This window comes from Sinocyclocheilus grahami, unplaced genomic scaffold, assembly GCF_001515645.1.
Source record: "Sinocyclocheilus grahami isolate Dianchi unplaced genomic scaffold, SAMN03320097.WGS_v1.1 scaffold1923.1, whole genome shotgun sequence".
NCBI classification, from domain to species: Eukaryota; Metazoa; Chordata; class Actinopteri; order Cypriniformes; family Cyprinidae; genus Sinocyclocheilus; species Sinocyclocheilus grahami.
The window spans coordinates 132,324-140,923 of record NW_015507102.1 but is presented as its reverse complement, the minus strand read 5'-3'; the positions used below and the strand labels follow the sequence as shown (position 1 = coordinate 140,923).

The 8,600-nt window shown below is 36.2% G+C and overlaps 1 pseudogene; it reads left to right on the top strand.

Annotated features, from left to right (window-relative positions):
- Positions 1-306: 306 nt before the first annotated feature.
- Positions 307-3,248, top strand: LOC107573363 (uncharacterized; annotated as a pseudogene).
- Positions 3,249-8,600: the final 5,352 nt, after the last annotated feature.

The following is an 8,600-nucleotide window of genomic DNA, read 5'->3' as shown; positions in this document are numbered from 1 at the left end:
CTGTATTCTGTGACAAAGGACAGTCTTGGGTTACAGTGTATCAACATTAATGACCTGCCCGATTTCTATCCTTTGGTATCATACATTCTTGATGGATACCAAGTCATTCCACTAAAACAAAGTATTGTGGAAAAATAAAGTCCAATTAAAGCTCACTTCTTACTGTAAATAATTTGACATTAATATAAGTGTTACCTCATGCATGTCCCTGCTCTGTTAAGTGTATGTACTGTATATATTTTCTGTTTTGTTTGAAGGTGCCATTTTGTCTTCAGTGCAAATATGACTCAGAGCGAACCTTCCTAGATGTCGCCATCATGGAAGTCCTACCACAACTTCAAGCAGTAAACAAAAACATCCTGGAAGAGCACTTGCAGTCCATTGGAGTCGAGACGTATGATGATCTACGCTTCATAACAGAGGCTGATTTGATGACAGCATTAAGACCTGTAGAAGCCAGAAAGCTTCTTTCTGCTTGGAAACGTAAATGTAAGTAAAAACACTATACACCACCACACAACTATTCAAAATCAACAGCAGACATGGACATTGTGAAATATTTTACAGTGTGAATCAATCTTATTTTTTTGCCATTTAAAGACCACACTCCCGAGAAGAGTTCCCTATCATCTGTGGAAGCCTCACCTACCCAATCGCTGCCATCGCTCTCTGTTTCACCCCAAAGTTCATCGTCAAGCTCCTCCAGCAGCCCAGGACTTGACACACAGTGGGACGTCAACTTTGAAATTCCATGGAGTAAATTTCCTGAGGAAGTGATGCAGGTTTTAGAGAGGGGAAAAAGGCCTGGCCCAAAACTAAGGAGGCAAATGGTCCGAATTGTTGTGACTGAGATGATGCAAAAATGCCCTCATGTAGATAAAAAGCATTCAACTGACGTTGCAACAAAAATGGTGGCAAAATATCCCAGTTCTCTCCAAGATTTAATAGAGGGTGATATTGTTGGAACAGGCTACCATTCCCTTGTCAAACAGTTGCAAAACAGAATTGAAAATGTGAGGCGCACTTCAACACCCAAAATAAGAAAAAGAAAACATCAGACCGATGACTCGGACCAAACAGACGAGATCCCATTAGAAGAGAGAACAGCAATGCAGGACACTTATGGATGCATTAAATGGAATGTAAAATTTCTGCCCCTTGAAGAAACTCAAGAGAGCCAGCAGCAAAAGATGGAAAAACTCAAGGTGATGTTCCAACTCTCTGATGCCAATCCAGAGGAGTTAAAATGTTTAATGAAGTCTACATTTTACACACAGCGTCAACATGTCAACCAGGGAAAAAGTATCAAATGCCTTAGAGAGGAGTGGCCATTTTGGTTTGATGAACTTGGCATGTCAGTCCACTTTATGGAACTCACTGGGATTGACCTCAAAGAGACATTCACACGAAATTTGGATTTGAAAGGAAAAAGGCTTCTCGACTACATGACCACAGTTTGTGTCAACAAGAGCAAGAAATTCCTTCAGAATTATGCAAGGCTTCAGAGGATGCGGGGACTGCAGAGTGGCTGTTCAGATGATGTGATAGAGATGATCCTGCTTCTGCTCAGCTACTTTGATGAGAAGGAGGAGTCCATGTTCTTCTATGTAGAAGATGCATGTCTGGCAGAAGAGGTCCAACTGGAGCAAGTGCCTCTGACACCCGTTGTTATTGTCTGTGGTAAGTCTGTTTCATATCTCTTTTTTTTTAATTGCACTGTTTATAGAATTTGTCATGTGAGTGCAGCACTTATTAATATAACCGGTTAAATAATTTGTTCATAGGACAGTCCTGCTATTCCTCCACAAGGTACATGCTGAGTCTGGATCGGAACCTTATCAACACAAACATCTCCTCCTTCATTTATGCATTGTGCCTCATGTTCGGGAGCTACTACTGTTTTAATATTCACTATCCATCTGAGCTGGCTTCAACTCTGGAGTTTCTTCAAAAGTGAGTAAACATGGCTTACTCATTTCTCAGACCTGGGACTCTGGGACCTGGAGTCCGGCTCAGAGGTCCCGGTCTTAATCCGGACCTTAACTAAGGCCGGGACTCAAGACCAAGAGTCTCGGTCTTGGTTCGGCTCTGAGTCTTGGCAAGGCTCAGACTGTTTTTTTTATATATGCATGTCAAAAGTTTGGAAACTGTACTATTTTTATTGTTTTTGAAAGAAGTCTCTTCTGCTCACCAAGGCTGCATTTATGTTATTAAAAATACAAAAAAAGCTGTTATATTGTGAAATATTGTTAAAATGTAAAATAACTTTTCTATTTGAATATATTTTAAAGTGTAATTTATTCCTGTGATGCAAAGCTGAATTTTGAGCATCACTAAAATGCTCAAAATTCAGAGTCACGTGATCCTTCAGGAATCATTCTAATATGATGATTTGATGCTCAAGAAACATTTGATTATTATCAGTGTTGAAAAGTTTTTTTTTTTTCATTCTTTGAATATAAAGTTCAAAAGAACAGTATTCATCTGAAATAGAAAGCTTTTGTAACATTGTAATACCGTTCAAAAGTTTTGGGTCGGTAAGATTATTATTTTTTTATTTTTAGGAAAGAACTTAAATGAATACATTTATTCAGCAAGGATGCATTAAATTGATCAAGTGACAGTATAGATATTTATAATGTTGCAAAAGCTTTATATTTCAAATAAATGCTGTTGTTTTGAACTTTATTCATTACATAATCCTGAAAAATTGTACACAACTGTTTTTAACATTGATAATAAGTGTTTCTTGAGTAGCAAATCAGCATATTAGAATGATTTCTGAAGGATCATGTGACTCTAAAGACTGGAGTAATGATGCTGAAAATTCAGCTTTAAATCACAGAAACAAATTGCATTTTAAAATATATTGAAATAGAAAGTTATTTTAAATTGTAAAAATATTTCACAATAATACTGTTTTTGCTGTATTTTGGATCCAATAAATGCAGCCTTGTTGAGCAGAAGAGACTTCTTTCAAAAACAATCAAAATAGTACACTTTCCAAACTTTTGACCGGTAGTGTGTATATTGTTTCTTGTAGTCTTTTTTATTTTTTATTTTTTTTATAACTGATCAATTAAAATGCTTAATATGCTTTAATATACTTTTGTTCTACAGGTGTTTTTTCTCGATAAAACCCAGAAAAAGGAACCAAAGTAGAAAATAAAAACTCTAAGCGTTGTCTCAACGTGAACCCTCGAGTCCTCACCCTGATTCAGGAACTCTCCGATCACGAGTGGCGTTAAGCCTAAATATGGACTCTTTCTGTGGACTCTGACTCTTTGTTTGAGAAGAGGTACTGTTAGTTTTCGCTTTGTTAAATCCACAATGTGTATTATGTTTATTAAGGCACTATATAATTTTTTTTTTTAAGTCTTAAAGGTGCACTAACCTTTTCTGGTAGCGAGTCCGCCACCTGCTTCTTTCATGATGATGTTCTTTCTTTGCGGGAATGTTTCACAATATGGTATAAAACTTATTTATCTTGCATTTATTCAATTAGAACTGTTTTTATTGCAAAAAATACCTTAACAAACGTGAGGGGGCTCGCCTGTAGATCTGTAGATCTGACCTGTAACTTGGCCTTTTGGCATCACCTGATTGTCTCCATGGAGATAGATAAGTTTTATGCCATACTGTGGAACATTCCAGACAGGGAGAGTGTGGGTTGTTGTTGTGTGCCTGGCACATAAACTTTGAAAACTTTGTTTACAACTATTGACGATGGCTGTTAAATACATTTCTCAAGTTATATTTTGCTCTCTTGTCTTTTCTCAAGATGTGTTTTTGAGATTTACCACAATAACTTCATTATTAAAACATAAAAATACAGCATATTATGAATAGATTTTATGTATAATATACAGAACATCTCCATTTAAAATGCAAAGTTTTACTGTTTTACCGGTTAAAATGCGTTTTGTTTGATATTTCCCTGTTAATTGTTTCATTTATTGATGCACAATAAGCAATTATTACATGTAAAAAATACAGGAAATAGTCAATTTTGCATAACTGTGTTGTATATAAATAAACAAGTTTTTTTGGTAGACTTAACAAGTTTGTAATGTGATTCAGCTGTGATTTCATTCACTGTAAATCAATTTACATATTGTGTCAGTAAAGTTATCTACTGTGCTGTATTTTTTACAGGAATTCTCTGGTAACCACAGCTGCGAGCGTTTTCCTGTAAAAACAACAGGTTTTTTTTTACAGTGTACGAGTGTAGTATCGATAGGGAACTAGCTCCGTTTTGTATTTAATGGAAAAGTGATTATATTTTGTTTTATAAAGTTAATTTAGAAAAACGTTTGGAGCATTTTTTGTTCGTTAAATGTAAATTTTTCTTTTTTAAAGTAACGACCAAGCGGCCAACGGAGTTGATCATAGGTTTGATCAATTTAGCCTTCTCAAATTATCACGACTTGCCTTAAAATCTATAGATATAAAACAGTTCAAGCGTATCACAATGTTAGTTTATATGTTAAACCTAGATAAATGTGCGCTGTGTAATGTGCAGAACTGTAAAGGGTCTACTTTTATTTCTGTGCATTCACAATATCAACAAAACATGCTTTTATATAATAAATAGGAAAACAGAGGATGCGTTTGCAGCCGTCTCGGTCTTGAACAGGAGCGCTTCACAATGATGAACCGAAACTCAGCGAATTGCCTCACAGACATGATAAAAATATATATCTATAGAAAGTTTTAAATTGCTACTTTAAAACGAAATAATTCAAATCGAAAACAAAAACTCTTTCATTAGCCTATGTAATCCGTAAAGATGCATTTCTCTCTAAAGGCACGTCCAATGAGGAGATGGCGAATAATTTTTTTCATCACCGTCTAAAATATAAAAATAAGAAAAAGCCTGAAACAGGCCCGATTATAATTTGCGTTTTATTTTATAATTGTATACATTTAAAAAATAAAACACAAATTGTAATGCCATATAATATGTAAAACTTTGTCCTATAATTGTTTAACTGCTTATATTTTCTGATTTTATGTTGCTCTGTTCTGAATACCTTAAAATTTAAAGGATTTGCTGCAACGCAATTTTGTCTGATATGTGAATTATTTATTGGCCTATTTTTTTTATTCATGCAGCAAATGCTTTAAAAAAACGCTTTAAAAATTACTTTTTTGCATTCCAGAAGAACTTTTCACTATAAATTTTACGGGTGGCTTGAATGTAAAACATGAATTTGTTGTATTCCCATTTGTAAAATAGGCTACAAATTAATTGTTGTAGTCTAACCTGATCTCATGAAAGTGCGTATAGCACGATTTTCGGTTTCTATATTTGATGTAATATTTATACGCAGAAATTTACTTCGGCGTGCAAAAGACAGATAAATTCATAATGGCATGACCGGTTCAGTCGACAGAAATACGGGGACACACGGGCCTATAATTTACTGCTGAAATGTTTGTGGGGGAAAATCTCCGGTCAGTCTGAGCACTCGTGGTACGCACAGTGTGTAGCCGTACACCTGCAGACGCCACTGCATTTAGGTTAGGCCTACATATGCATTTAGAAGAAGCTTTTTTCCAAAACGACTTACAAAAGAGGAACAAATGACTCCAAAGTCAGTCACAATGCCAGGTTTATTATACAATAATAATCAAGTGCTAAGATTATCACAAATTAAACAAGATTTTGACGCACATCTTTAAATCGTATAATTCCACCTCGTACACGTTACAACTGATAGAAAATCACTTAAGACAATTTGCTGTAGGCCTATTCCACATAATAATATGCAATAAAACAATATACAATATGATTCGTTAACACGTAGGCTATCTATGAGCTTGCCCTATGAATCCGTGAGTACAGTTTATAAACCCGAGGGAACGAATTGTTTTAGTTTTCTCCTACAGGTGACCTCCCGGGCTCCGTAGCTTTGCATTACTTGAACGAGGTTCAGATTCACTGCAATAAAACAATATACAATATGATTCGTTAACACGTAGGCTATCTATGAGCTTGCCCTATGAATCCGTGAGTACAGTTTATAAACCCGAGGGAACGAATTGCGAAAGCATGCGCATGGATTATGAATTTGTGGGTACGGATTTAAAAACCGAAGGTACAGTTTACAAAATCTGAGCGCACGGATTGGAAATTCGTGGGTACGGTTTATTAATCCGTGGCCACGATTTGTTAAACCGAGGGAACAGTTTAAGAATTCGTGAGTACGGTTTATAAACTGAGGGGACGGACTGCAAAACCATGGCAACGGATTGTTTTTTTTTTCTCCTACAGGTGACCTCCCGGGCTCTGTAGTATTCATAAAAGAGTAGGTGAGAATTACCTGGGTGGTGTACTAATGCTCGTGAGACTTGGACGTGTGTAATAGGTATTGATTATAACTTGTGTTTATATTTTAAGATGTATATGGTTTATGTAAATCCACTTTGGAGACATACATGTGCTTACTGGAGCTCCCCTGTTAGCTATACATAATAAAATGTGTTTTTACAGCAAAATCACAAATATACTATACTATTTAAAGGGGTCATATGACGTTGCTAAAAAGAACATTATTTGGTGTAATGCAATGTATTTATGCGATTTAAGGAAAAAAACAACAACATTATTTTCAAGGTGCAAAAGCAAAAGCGAGGTGTGCTCTGATTGGCCAGCTATCTAGTGCGTTGTGATTGGCCGAATACCTCAAGCATGTGACGGAAATGTTACGCCCCTTACCATATTTTGATGCCGTGTCCCGGCCCGACGAGACAAAAACAGTAAAACCCATTATAAACGAGGCATTTGTTGCATCCAGTGGGGACATAATTACGGATTATAATGACTTATATTGTCTTTTTACGCGTTGCGTATCGCGCCGCATAACCATAAAACCATTTATCTGCATTTGCACAATAAGTGCTACTCTACACTGCTCAAAACTCGCATTTGAATCATCAGTGGCAAATTCTTTAAATATGAAAACATACTTACAGGTTGTGAGTCAGAACAGCCAGCATTGTAGGTTCAGGAAATACTGGGATCCGCTGATAGACGCGGCTTTCAAATGTTCGCGTGTGCTTCTGTGTAAGTGCTTGGTGAAAAGTGTGAAGCAATGATCATTGTAGCCAATCACAGTCATATCTGTTGAGTGTGTGAACAAATGCTGGTATTGTCACATTTTTAAAAGTAAATACTTCTGATACTTTTGACAACCCTAATTTATTATAATAAACCATTAATTTTATTACCAAAATAAACTTATTTATTTTTGACAGATCTGCGACAATCCTGAACCACACCAAAGAAAAGTTCTCATTCACTGACCACCTTGTGAGTGCCACGCTGCTACAAGGAGAGAGGTTTGAACAGCATTGCCATACGTTCCCTGTTGAGGCTCTGAACATCACTGTCAGGGCATACCCCATATTGAATAAGGCGAAGCTTAAGACTGAACTGTCTCTCATTTATGAGAGTCCAGAATTCAAGGCCTGCTGTGGTTCACTGGCACTGTACCAGGTTTTGCTGAAGTACAACCTCCATGATACTTTTTTCTGAGACTGTAGCTCTGTTGAACATCCTCATAACCACTCCCATGGCAACTGCTGAAGCTGAGAGGTGCTTCTCAACCTTAAAGAGAATCAAGACATTCCTCCGAAATGTAATGGGACAGGAACGTCTGAATACACTGGCCATGCTTTCCATGGAGAGGGAACTAGTCAGGAACATGCCTGCTTTCAATGAGTGAGCAATTGATCGCTTTGCTGCTTTGAAAGAGAGGCGAGCAAAATTTCAATATAAGTGAGTAATGTGATATAAGTGAGCAGTGTAAGTGAGTAATGCAAGTGAGCAATGTAATATAAGTGAGTAATGTGATATAAGTGAGCAGTGTAATACAAATGAGCTGTGTAATATAAGTGAATAATGTTGTAAATGAGCTGTGTAATATAAGTGAATAATGTTGTAAATGAGCTGTGTAATATAAGTGAATAATGTTGTAAATGAGCTGTGTAATATAAGTGAATAATGTTGTAAATGAGCAGTGTAATATAAGTGAATAATGTTGTAAATGAGCAGTGTAATATAAGTGAATAATGTTGTAAATGAGCTGTGTAATATAAGTGAATAATGTTGTAAATGAGCAGTGTAATATAAGTGAGTTGTGTAAATAAGTGATTTATGTGACTTCAATTATTTCTTACTAAACAAATTGGAAAGCCACATCCTGGCTTCAGTCTTCATTTGCTGCTGAATTGTGTTAACACGCATATAGAAACATAAGGAGAGCAAGAGATTGATTGTTAGAGTCCGTTTGTTTTTAATTAATACTATAGTAGTTTAGTTTCCTTTACATCTTTAACTAGCTGTTAATTTATCAATTGAATGGGTGACCTATCCTCATTAATCATGCAAACATTTGCCCCCCCTGAGAGAATTGGCAGGAGCCGCCACTGCTTTGTATTATACATTTGTCTTTGTCTACAGTAATTGCATACTTCTTTGGGTAAATCGGTCAATGTTGACGTGTATGTTGTCTGTTGACATTGTCTTAATCTGTCTTCCTGCCGTTTTTTTCCTCTGTTGTTTTTGCTGTCATCCTTATTGTCGTGTTGTTCTG